The sequence below is a fragment of the Ambystoma mexicanum genome, chromosome 4q (assembly GCF_040938575.1).
Source record: "Ambystoma mexicanum isolate Mex_15411 chromosome 4q, UKY_AmexF1_1, whole genome shotgun sequence".
Classification (NCBI taxonomy): domain Eukaryota; kingdom Metazoa; phylum Chordata; class Amphibia; order Caudata; family Ambystomatidae; genus Ambystoma; species Ambystoma mexicanum.
Window position 1 is genome coordinate 1256642756 of NC_090928.1, and position 13144 is coordinate 1256655899.

The 13144-nt window shown below is 47.6% G+C and overlaps 1 protein-coding gene and 1 long non-coding RNA gene across 5 annotated transcripts in view; one reads left to right on the top strand and one right to left on the bottom strand.

Moving 5' to 3' along the window:
- LOC138468339 (uncharacterized) overlaps positions 1-13144 on the bottom strand; it is a 218169-nt gene that overhangs the window by 49515 nt on the left and 155510 nt on the right. The gene's annotated exons all lie outside the window — the stretch shown is intronic.
- Positions 429-13144, top strand: part of SLC29A1 (solute carrier family 29 member 1 (Augustine blood group)) — a 589752-nt gene continuing 577036 nt past the window's right edge. For all 4 annotated transcript variants that reach the window (XM_069608852.1, XM_069608853.1, XM_069608854.1 and 1 more), the window contains exon 1: positions 429-678. The gene's annotated coding sequence lies outside the window, so the exon portion shown is untranslated. The remainder of the gene's footprint in view (positions 679-13144) is intronic.

Below are 13144 nucleotides of genomic sequence, written 5' to 3' on the forward strand. Positions count from 1 at the left end.
CCTGGCCTGGGCTTAGAGTAGGTCGTGTCTACTGGGAGATGGCCGTGTGTGCCGGGATAAGAGGGAGAGGGGGGACTTGAACAGCACCCTGGACACTTATTGTGCCAATGTCCTCGGCTGAGTGATAGCAGGCGCGTCTGCTGGGAGAGGGCACTGGGACTGGGCAGGGCCAGTCGCTTGGGGGCTTGTGCCAGTCTCTACGCGTCTCCGGGTCACTAGACCTCGGCTTGCAGCAGGTGCATGGCTGTCGGGAAGGGCACTGCGCGCTCTGGAATACGGGAAGAGGGGCCTCGAGCGGGTGGACGGGGCAGTGGGATTCCCCCCTCTGTGGAGACTCGGGCTGCAGTGGAGGCTACGAGGGGGGCTGGTGGCGGGGTCAGTTGGGTGGGCGGGAGCTAGAGAAGGGGGAGGGAGGCGGTGCACAGAGGGGCCAGGAGGAAGGCTTGAGAGGGGCAGGCGCGTTGGGGGAGTGGAGAAGCAGCGAATCTTTCCCCTTCACCAGCAATATCTGAGCGCCCAGAGCGGAGGGTCTCCCAGCCGTAGCAGGGGGAGTTCAGAGGGCAACACCGGGGGAAAGGGGCAGCAGGGATCGGAAGCACTCACCGGAGCAGAAGCGGGATCCGAGGCACACAAGGTCAGCCCTCCGGTGCCAGCCCATGCCAGCCGGCTCCATCCAAGGTGAGCCTCAGCTCTGCTGCCACTGCAGTCTGTAGCCTGCCTGTGAGTGCTGTAGCGTGTTCCTGTCCTGTTGATTTGTTACATTATGTAACTGGGCGAGACTGTTTCTAGTTGGTCTGTGTGCAGAGCGTAGAAGCAGTACCCACGCGAGTGACAGTCATAATATATGCCCTGCCCTGTGGACATGTGTCAGGTGCACTGTGCCCATGTAGGTGCTTGGGGGCATGTGCGCTTGCGTTTGCCAGGAAAGAACTCCGGGTGCTTGGGGGCATGTGCGCTTGCGTTTGCCAGGAAAGAACTCCGGGTGTGTGTGCTAGGAAAGAGCCTGGCAAGCGCATGGCGAGTCCTGCTCGTGGGTGCTCACGTGCTCAGCACGTGTCTGGAAGTGCGTTCAGCGCCATTTGCTTGTGTGAGGGAACAGGGAGATCTATGCCCCCCCAAACTGCCACGCATAGCCCCACTCCACAGCTCACTATCAACCATAGCCCGGTCATCCACCATTCGGAGCTTCGAAGCCATACCGATGGCAGAGAGCGCATTACAAATGACTCCGACCAGTAATCAGCTACCGTTCCCCCATATATACTACCAGTCATCCACTGCTGTGCCATCCCATGACCCTCACCACTGTCACCCATCACTCTGCAGTTTCCGATCACCTCTAACCCTCACATCCATCACCCACCAGTCCGCCATCACACTGATGCTCCCCATCACCTCCAGCCCTGCCACCGTTCACCCCCGAGTCCCATCACTCTGCAGTTCCCCAGCACCTCCAGCCCTGTCTCTCACCATCCATCACACTGCTGCTGCCTATCGCCCTGCAGCGCTGTCACTTAGCACGCAGCAGTCCCCAGGACTAGCGCCCCTCAGCTGGGTCGCCCACAGCACTGCTCTCACCCATCACTCTTCAGTCCTCGACCACACTGTGGCTCCGTGGGACCCGTCCTCCCGGCGTTCCGTCACCTCCACGCACCTTGTCACCCACCACGCTGCAGCCATCAGGACTATCACACTGTACTGTATTTCTGTCACCTCATGCCAGTGGGGGCAACTACACCGAAACCTTTGGGGGCTGGGGGAGGCTAACGCGTCACATGGTAAGGGAGGAGCTACCTCCAGAGACTTTGTGGTGTGGGAAATGTACTCGCATGGAGCCACATTCCCGATGTCCCAAAGGAATGCTCTTGAAATTACCGCCCAGTGGTGCAATGCAAAGCACATTGGGCCAGGGACATGAGGTCTTTAATACAAAATGCACATTGTAAGGGGACCTGGCAGCAAGACAATGCTGTGTTTGGGTAGTGCTGTGGTGCGTGGTATAGCGTTGGCTGTGGTGTCGTGCGTGTCTTTTTTCAGTTGACATTTCATGGTGCACGGCGTCATAATCCCATTTAAAACAGAGTGGCACAAGGATTCCAGTGTTTTTAAATCAATGCGTCAGTGGGCAGTCAGAAGGGATGTCCCAGGAAAGTGGCGAAATATTGGGGGCCCTGAATGTGTGCCATGAGAGTGCCACCTATGTCGACACAGCTCCAACAGCAAAACAGCACAGGTTACACAATGAAATATACACCACTCAAAGAAAAACGTCTACACACAATTTCCCGAAACACCAGACTAAGCCACCACAATATTCCACACTCCTTAAACACCACTCTGACAAGACACCACAGAAAAACACACAAACAAGTAACATTAGCAACGTGGAGCGCACGTGAACCACTGCTCTAGACAAGGCATGTGAGATAATATACACGCTACAGACAGCCTTATCTTTTCAGATCTGCACACGACACTGCATCAAAGCATCCTTACCCCTGATGTACGCAAGTCCCTTACCACACTGCTTGCAGGTCCGTAAGCTCCAAGAAACTGTGAAAAAGGCAAGTGGGTTATGCAAGACTCAGTAGCAGAGCAAAGAATTTCACATATTCGCATTTGGGATGGCAACTTGGAAACTTACAGCAACAGGGTAGGACATTCATGTCAGTCTGCTATGCTATGCTATACTCCCTGGTGCAGTGACTGGCTGTTTAGACAAATGGCTGCCTGTCAAATTAAGTGATACAGGAACTTGGAGATTCACTGAAACAATAACTCAGTTTTATGTGATGGCCTCGGAGGGCCAATGGGCATAGCAAAAGTCATGAAATCTGCCTGACTGTGCGGCAGTTTTATTTAATAGTGAGGATTTAACTGCAAAAAGCGGGGTCCTTATAAGTGCTTACATCATAGCGAGATTAAATAATTTGCCCATAATCGCACAAGTGAACCTGGGATTTTAACACATTGCAATTTATTCACTTGACAACATATTTAAACTCTGCTTATCATCACAAGTTAACTTATGACTTGCAAGGACTAAAATAATGCAGTTTTATAGTAGTTCCTTGAAAAAATATACAAATCTCATAGTAAAGCAACCAGACAATATGTAAATACCTACAGAAGCATGTAAGCCAAAATAATATAATTTTACCTTTATTATCTAAAACCTGAATGGAAAGCTCAATCCTAGAATGCAAAATAATTATGCCTGAAAAATCTATCATATAACACTGTTCTCTCAGCACTTTAAGAAATACAGGGTGTTCCTTTATGTAAAAAGCATAAATTGCACAGAGGGGACCTGTTACAGTTGCACTTAAGTGCAAATCAGTCCCTTGCGTGCAGTTTTAGCACATTTGCATGATGAAGTGGAACGCAAAGGTGCAAATGTAGGCGTACCCGCCAGTACGGCTTTGCTTTTTCACTTTTTAGTGCAAATTGAGTAAATGCCATCTGTCATTTATGCGGGCAGCTAGTGCATGCAATGGATTCCTTTGGGATCTGCCTGCTAGCAGCTGTGAAAAAGCACGCAGATTGCATAAGAACTCACGCGCTAGAATGGAAACGCCATGCTGGTGTAAATGCTTGTGTCTTGTATGACAGAGCAGGGTTTGAAATTGCTGGGAGCCATTTAGTTCTTGCTCCTAGCCTAGGAGAGCCTGGATAGCTTCAAACCACAGGAGCAACCTTTGGCTGCCCCACCCAACTGGTGCCTTACAAAGGTGCATATCTAAGATTAACTTTGAGTGCTTTAGAATGTACATAAAGATTTAGGACACATTTAAATGCAATGGCCCATAGATAATGGGCAAACAGTTGAACGTATGCATTTTACATGGAAGTTAGATTTGCATTGCACTGTGTGCTCGATCCTGGTTCCTCAGTGGTAGGTCCTGCCTGGAGCAGGCTTTAGCTACTGCTCATCAAATCCCAATTTCGAACCCTGGAAGGGTATGGGGGTGGCAGAAAAGGCAGTTTCGTTCTGTGCCCCCTCTCTGCCATATAAAATGAAAGAAAAAATGTTTAGGAGTAAAAATGTGGAAAAACTTTAGGCATACATTTTATGTCTGCTTTTTACGCTACAGCACAAACATTTATACATGTGTAAAGCGCTCTAAAGCCTTGGGCATCTAGGCGCTGGTTGTGGGGTCAGTTACATGGCAAGCATTCAAACTATCAAATAGGTGGCAGGTAGTAGAGTCTTGCAAGGGGGCTCCCCTAGGGAAAGAGCCACGGTTTAAGGTGTTTGCAGAAAGTCCAGTACGATTGGTCAGATCTCAGGGGCAGCGGTAGGGAGTTCCAAAGTTTTGCTGCAATGACTGGGAAACTGCTTCCGCACTGCTCAAGCTAGTCTAAAACTAGGAGAGATGAGACTTGTGAGCGTAGCTGGAGCGAGTAGGTCTCAGCGACTGGGCTTTTTTGGATTTTGGTGAAAGGTGGAGGGGGGCAGAGTTGGCCAGACATCTGAGGGTGTTAAAGGTGACGCGTTCACGTATTCTGAGCATTTCTTCTGGCAGCTGAGCTGTGCTCACGCCTGGTAATAAGGCGGCTCGAAGTGCAGCACATAACGCATTACAGTAGGATAATCTGGAGCCTATCACGCTCGGGCGATGGTGAGGCACCTGTCTGTACATAGGAATGGTCTGCATGCATTGATACGTTTAGTGGTGTGGGCAGCTGAGGATGAGATCGCATTAACTTGGCGAGTAAGGGTGGCATCGAGGTAAACCCCCAGCGTCTTCACTGCTGGGGAGATGGGGATTGAGATGCCATCAAAGGTGAAGGATTGGTAAACTTGGTTTAAGTTTTTTGAGCAGGGCTAGCGATCCTACAAGGAGCATTTCAGTCTTTTCATCGTTGAGGCAGAGTATATGCGAAGCCATCCAGGACTGGACAGTCTGGTACACTGCGTGCAGTGTGGCAGAGACGGCTGGGTAGTCACCTGGTAGGGGCAGGAGGATTTGTGGCTCGTCTGCATAGTTGGTATAGGAGATACTCTGCATCAAGGTGGTCGAATAGAGGTTTAGTAAAAATGTTCTAGAGAGTGGGGGAGACACAGGAGCCTTGAGGAATGCCGCAGGTTACAGGTACAGGGGAGAGGGGAGGCAGATGCGTTTGTCACAAAAACTCCATTGTTCTGTCAGAGAGGAAGGAGGTACTCCATCTAGTGGCATCAGGTGAGAAGTTAGCCGCAGACGTGAGGAGCTTGCAAAGGATTTTGTGATTTACCCGGTCAAACGCTGTAGAGGTCTAAAAGTAACATGAGTGCAGGCTTTCCTGCGTCTTAGCTCATCCAGTTGGTTTTTCAGATCAAAGAACCCCGATTGTCAGATTCCAAAAGTACAGTTGGACTTCAGGTAGTGCTGGATCTGCTGGTAGGCTGCTTGGTTCTAGGTGATTTCGCCGACCTATTTTTGGTCGTGGTACTTTTCACCGCCGGATTTTACATCAGCCGAAACCCTGTTTTTGGTTTTTTTTATTCTGGGAGGGTTCCCCCCACACAAACCCCCCTTACTATTATAATAATACCTCAACCCCAACAAAACACCCACCAAAATAAAAAATAAAAAAAACAGGGTTTCTGGCAATGTAAAATCCAGCGATGAAAAGTACCACAACCAAAAATAGGTCGGCGAAATGCGTGTATACCGGCTGCTTGATCCAGGATCTTTAAGAGGAAAGGGACTGTTGGTGGGAATGGAGGGGTCCAGAATGGGGTTCTTAAGCAGCGGACAGACCCAGGCTTTCCTGAGACTTGTGGGAACTGAGCAGGCAGTGAAGGATGCATTGATGAACAATGTGATGAAGGGGGCCAGAGCCTCAGAGCAGTCCTTGACGACACTGGCAGGGTATACATCTCCTTTGCATCGGGAAGGTTTCATGCCATTTACGATGAGGGCAACGTCTGCTTCCGAGAGTTTGATTTTCTTCTGTAGTGCAGTGACTGTCCTGGAGTATGTTTTGGATATTGGTGCACAAGGCTGCATCTATGGATCTATGGTTAGGTTGGTTGAGGGGGAAGAGGGTGATTCCAGCTCTCTTAGTATAGTGAATAGCTCATGTTTATTTTGGACTTCGCATTGTCGATTCTGCGGAGCAAGGTAGATGTTGAAGAACAGTGGGGATAGGGATGATCCTTGTGGTGCTCCACAGTTGGTGTCCCATGGAGCGGATTTGAGGGGTTTAATCTAGATAGATTCCATTTTATTTGCTAGGAATGATTGAATCCAAAGTAGGGCTGAATCTGTTATTCCTATTTCTTGTATACTCTTGATGAGGATGTCGTGGTTGACCGTTTCGAACGCTGCAGAGAGGTCGAGTAGTATTAGGTCAGAGTTTGTGTTGGTGTCTGCATTTGTCTTTAGGTCATCCAGACAGATAGGAGTGCAGTTTCTGTTCCTCTGCCGAGTCTGAAGCAGACTTGTGCCTGGTCCAGCAATTGGTGTTTTTCTACATGTTCTGGTGTTCGTTTGTAGACGTAGGTTTCAAGTAATTTTGCTAAGTAGGGGACATTTGAGATAGGTCTGTAGTTGGAGAGGTCTTCCATGCTGCCTCGTGTCCTTGAGTAGTTTGATGTGCATCGATTTGAATGATCGCAGTACTTTCCCTGTTGCGGGTCACAAGTTAAAAAAAGTGTCTGTAGTATTCCAGTGGTGTGCCCTGTCTGAGGATTGATTTGTAAATGTCTGGGGTGGAGGGGTCCATGGGGGAGCCTACTTTGTTGCTATGTCTTACCAGCTTGATGAATGTGTCTACTTATATTTGTGGGAAACTTGGGAGCTTATGCTGCTGTTCCTTGTTTGGCGGGGTTGATTGTGTGTTTGGGTTGACGGCCTGCTTTGTATAATTTGATGGATGTTGCAGATTTTTCTTTTTTTGTTATCAACTGTCTGCTAGGTCGTTGCATAGATTCTGTGAGGGTACCATAGTGTTGTTGCATCCTGGTGAGTTCCTCATTTCTTTTATAATGTTGAACAGTTCTTTTTTGGGTGTTGGCATATTTAGTGATTCTGATGTCAGTGTTTCTTTTTTAATCTTTTTTGTAAGACCAGATTTGTCATTGGAACTGGGCATTCTTTGCTTGGTCATATTCTTTCCTCCATTCTTGTTCGTTTTCATGGTGCTGAGCAGTGGGGTAAACCATTTTGGCATTGCTCTTTCCTGACAGGGTTTTTTCAGGGGAGATGCCATCGGTTGTTTCAGCGATTAATTTGTGAAGTAGCTGTTTTTTTCTGTCGAGGTCAGCTTCGTCCAGGTTAACGGTAGTTGGTTTTGTTGAAGTTGTTCTATTAAGTTGCTCGTTTTGACGGCTTTCCGGTTTCTTTTTCTGATGGTTTGGAATTTATCAGGCTGCTTGGCTGGCTTAGTTGGTAGCATGAACACAAGCGGAACGATGAGGTGATTGCTCCAGAGTATCTGTATTGGTGGTGCAGCGGTGATAAGATTTTTGTTGGCGAAGATTGCATCCAGTGTGTGTCCCACTGTGTGTGTTGTTCCTTTGACCAATTGTCGTAGTTTCATGGTTTTTAGTTGCTCGATTAGCGATTTTTGTGAGTTTGCTTTTTTTTCTTCAAACCAGATGTTGAAATCCCTGATGATTATCAGATGTTCATGTTGGATGGCTATGTTGGTGATGGCTTCTATGAAGACGTCGACGAACATTGCTTCATATGTCGTTGGTCTGTAAATCTGCATGAATTTTGTTTATGGGTTTAAGGTTAAGTGAAGGACCATGGATTCACAGTTTTTTAAGTTTAGTGGTTCGTCTATTTATATTTTCAGGTGTTCCTTGAATGCTATTGTAAGGCCGCCTCCTTTTTCCCTTTCCTATTTAACTGCATGCACTTGAAGTTGTCGGGTAGGCAGCTGTGGAGTGTGGTTTTGTAGGTGTCATCCAACCATGTTTCTGTGATGAATAGGACGTTGATGCAGTGGTCATAGAGCAGGTCATATATCTCTGTGGCATGTTTTCACATTGATCTTGTGTTGATTAGGTTGCAGTGGATTTTCTTTGGCCTAGTCTGTTTTGTTTTTTAATATCGGTTTTGCCTTGTGATTGTTGCAGTGGTTTGGTCCCATGTTGCTCTCAGAGTGCGATGGTGGTTCAGTTGCGTCTGTCATTGTTGAGTAGGTCTACTAGGTTAACTATTGGGTTCTTGTTTTCTTCAGGTTCCTTTTCTGTATTTTGTTGTATTTGAAGGAGGTCTCCTCGTGTTTTTGTGATACAGGGAGTGAGGGCGTTGATTTTGTTTGTATTCCTTCTGGGTGTTTGTTCTTTTTCTGTGCGGCTCTGTTTTGCTATTGGTACGTCTCGCATCCTTGGTCGGATTGACTTGTTCCGGTGAGTGGTTGGACGCGAGGTATGGTGTTGGGTATAGCGACTTTTCTCTTGACGTTTGTTCTGTTGTCGACAGCATTTGTGGGGGTTTGTTCTGCAGTTGTGATAATGTGGTGTGATTCCATTTGGTTTATTCCTTCTCTTGGTTGTCTTTCATGTGGCCCTGTTAGTTTTCATGGCATGCTACGTTCCTTAGTGGTAGGTTGATTTGGACGTTTCTTTGCTTTTGGGTTGTCAGTTTTGTGATCTTTTGGGTTTGGTTGGTTTATACATTTGTTTGCATTTTAGTTTGCAGGGGCGGTGGCCCACATGCAACGCTTTCCAGGTTGGATTGTGACGGTTCTTGGCTACCTTGCATTTGCGATTCTAGGCGTAATGGTTTAGCGTTGGGTGGTTTTATGGCTTGATATGTCAGGTGGTTTTGGTGGAGGGCTGGGAAGGCTGCTGGGTAAGTAGCCGGGGGTCCTTGCCTTACAGCTGTATTTTGTTAGGAATGGTGTACGATAGGGAGGTCCTAGGCTGGATGGAATTGAAGGCTTATTGTTGGGGTTTCTTGTTATCTCTATAAAGGGTGGTCTAAGGTTTAGATATAGTAGTTAAAGAGACACCTACATTTGTGTTTCCTTAATAACGGGAAGAAGGCCCAAGTTTCAGAGCACAGTATTTATGATTTGGCACAATCAGGCTAAATGTGAAATGTTCATATCTGGCACAATCAGGCTAAATGTCAAACATTGCTATCTGGTACAATCAGGCTAAATGTGAAATGTTGCTATCTGCCACAATCCGGCTATCTGCCACAATCCGGCTAAGTGTGAACTGTTGCTGTCTGGCATAATCAGGCTAAATGTGAAATGATCTTATAAGGCACAATCAAGATCTCTGGCACAATCAGGCTAAATGTGAAATGTTGCTATCTGGAACAATCAGGCTAGCTGTGAAATTAATAAGGTGGGTTGGTTTGGTCAGTTTAGTGGGGGGCAGGAATGGCTGCATCCCCTGCCTGTAACTGCACTTAGTCAGTGGCTGCTGGATGACTGTTGCAGGCCCCACAGGGTAACATGGGCCAACACGGTCTGGAGCTGCTTCTTCTGGAGCCGTCGTCCTTTGCCATAAGGTCCTTAACCGAGGGATGCCCTGGCAAGTGGCTGCCCGGATGCTTATTCTAAAAGGGTTTCTGTCCACCAATCAGGCGAGGTGGGATGGATGGGAAGGAAGTGGGGTCTAGTGGGAGGCTGGAGCACAGAGCGCGGTAGCCGCAGGATGCAGTTTATTTTTATGTAAAGCCTCAGATTAGGCCACAGGCCTGCTATGGTCTTGATACGCTCACCTGCAGCGCCGGATGGAAGAGGCAGGCAGCAGTCGCGGCAGCTAGGTTTCCGTAGTGGATTTATTTCCCCACTCAGCCGAGGTGAGAGGGATGGCAGGTGGGAGGAATCAGGAAGTTTGTTCTCCTGCCTCCCACTAGACAGAGCGCGGTAGGCACTGGATGCAGTTTTTTAATTATAAAGCCTCAGACTAGGCTCACAGGCCTGCTACAGTCTTGATGCACTCAACTGCAGCGCCGGATGGAAGTAATTATTTAAGCAAGACGTGCACTTGCTGTTGGGCTTTACCATGAGGGATGGGCCGTTACCACGTGCAGAGATGGACAGTTCCATTAGCATGCACAAGAGATGCGGGCAGCCCGGGAACTGAATATATTTTCCATTAGTACATGCAGGGAGGCCATGTGCAACTGGCACAGGCGGAAAAGAAATGCTCAGTTAGCATGTGCAGAGAGGTGATGTGCTGCTTCATGTGTATGGAGGCTATGCCAATAGCATGAGCAAAGGGATTGTGTTTTCCAATATTGCGCTTTTTGCCACATTCCTTCAGCTAACAGTTATTACCCCATTTTGAATGGTTTAAATACTTGATTTATCACAGCAAAACCCAGCGGAATGCCAGGGGAGCACTGTTGGGCATTGTCGTGGGGCCTGGCAAGAACATGTTCGAGTCAGGCTGAGTAAGGAAAGGGGGAGGGAGGAAATTGGGTTGGGCATTAGGTGGGAATGCCAAGAGCTCTGCCCCTTTGTTCCTGGTGCATCCCAACCCCCTGTAAGTACGATAAGTGCGCTTTTTGCCATCCTTCATTCCTCGTTCAAGGTTTTGAAAGGGTCAGTGGTTAGAACGGGGAGGGGTGTGTGAAAAAGGGCGTGTATGGCAGGCAGGATAAAAAATATTGTGGCGATTCTGACGCAGGATCATTTGCTCCTGGTGGCGGCCCAGTGAATTTGGCACACAGATGTTACTAGTTACGCTGGGGCAGGGACGCGTTGGTTTCAGTATTTACAAAAACAGATTAGGATTTGTGCAGTGCTTGGATTTTATAGTAGGCATGGGAAATGGGCCGGAACAAGACAACGCTCCAGCGGCTGCCCCGTCACCAGGCCCAAGGGCTAGCACAGGACACTCACAGGAAGATCTGTTCTGAAGCCGAGTTATCACATGTATGAGCATCCCACGCTTCAACAAGCTGGACTTTCAGAAGACTCCCACGGGAAACTGAATACAGAAACAACTAAAGCCTCACATATGGTGCTGCAGCTGTCCAAAGTGGTATATATGTCCTGTAATTCACAGACATTTTAAAATTGTAGGCATTCTTATGTTGCGTCCATAACGCTCTTGGCATTTATGCAAATCGCCAGGATTGGGCTCTACGAAGCAATAGTGTGTTGCTGACCTGGCCTGGGGCCACACCCTTCGCCCACACGGCCTCATCCCCACCGCCCCACCCTGTCAAGGAGGAGAGGGTTCCCCAGTACATTTTGTTAATTTCCAGCACTGATATTAACTCGTGTGAACAGTCATTCTTCATTAATGTGTTTCTTGTAAGAAAGAAGCAACTCTTCAGTCTTCCCTCTGCGTCACCCCCATCAAGGCTGTGTCAGCCCTCCACGTGATTGGTACTTGGGTACAGGCCACCATCCTGCCCGGTAGCTTTCCACCCTTTCTTTGGATGCAACATTAGCATGCCCTTTGCCACCATTAGCTGGTGCAGAAGAGAGCCCTGCCATTAAGGTTGACAGGGAGGAGATGTGCCATGATAGCATGGGCAGAGGAGATGCTACGTTAGCACTCACATGAAGAAATGCCCCGATAGTGCGTACTTAAGAAAAGGCGTGTCATTTGCACGTGTGTGTCCAGCAGAGATCTGCCATTAGTATGGAACAGATGTGCATTTAGCATGCAGACCAGAGATGTGCATTTAGCATGTGCGGTGAAGAGATATGCCATTAGCATGTGCAGAAGGGAGATCCTCTTCAGCATATACGTAGAGATGTGCCATTAGCATATGCAGATGGGATATTCTGTTAGCAAATACAGAGAGGAGATGCATCGTTAGCATGTGCAGAGAGAAGATGCATCGTTAGCATGTGCAGAGAGGAGATGCATCGTTAGCATGTGCAGAGAGGAGATGCATCGTTAGCATGTGCAGAGAGGAGATGCATCGTTAGCATGTGCAGAGAGGAGATGCATCGTTAGCATGTGCAGAGAGGAGATGCATCGTTAGCATGTGCAGAGAGGAGATGCATCGTTAGCATGTGCAGAGAGAAGATGCATCGTTAGCATGTGCAGAGAGAAGATGCATCGTTAGCATGTGCAGAGAGGAGATGCATCGTTAGCATGTGCAGAGAGGAGGTCCCATTTGTATATGCGTAAAGTTGTGACAAATGCTGGGTGCTGAGTAGAGAGGCGCAAAAATGTAGCGTGCCGAATGCTCTGTGCAGCGAGCAGGGCAGTTTCTAGTCCAATTGGTGCTTAGGGCGAAACACTAAATTGTGCCCTGCACACCCCTAGCGCGTGCGGCAATCCCAAACTACACCCTGTGGTTAGGTAAGTCCTACCCAACCAAAGTGTTTTTGTACGATGAATGTGCTGCACACTGTTTTGCCCAATGTGGGCCAGCGTGATGAGTTATTTCACTATGTAGGCTTTGATTTCGACAAGGGGCACTGATATGTTTCAACAGGTGCAGGACGCCATGTAGTAAAGAGGGTAGATGTACAGTGCTTCAAGTTATCAGCATTGAGGCCTGTGACTTATATCAAGGCCGAGTACATGGTCTTTTGGCTCTAATAAATCTGCTTCCTCTATGATATGTTTGGTTGAGCGTTTATTTTGCATGGGAAAGAACCATAACAGTGGTATAAGAAAACCATTTTTGAAAGTACAAATGCTGTTTGCACATGCAGAAATAGGTGTACATATGTGCTAACATTGCTTGAAAAGTAACGTGCCATTAATATAGATGACATCGAATGATCCATTAGCACACAGTAATGTGATTTTTGCATCCATATTTATTTTTATTTATTTGATTAGCTGTTTTATAAAGTGCCACATTGCAACGTGCAGCTTCAGTGTAGAAAAGGTTGAAGATAGGTAGACTGTACATATGGTATCTAGGCAACAATTGCAGGATAAAGTACATTTCCAAAGTGCATAAACTGTGCATTCCTGCATGACCGATCAGTGGGGTACAATAACCGGGACTCCCTTTGCCCTGGGGTAGCCTAGAAAGATGTGATTTGGAAAAAAAAAGTGTTTGAAAAAGGCATCAATTATGTATTTATTGACACGATTGGAGTAAAAAAAAAAAATACCATTGCCATGGGAAAGACTTTTGTTAGGGAAGTTGATCAAAGGTATTAGGGCTGACCCAACTTGTACAAAACGTGACATTCGGGCGCATTAGGAACGGACTACACAGCGCACGATGAAAGTCAACAAGTTATATGCAGCAGGTAC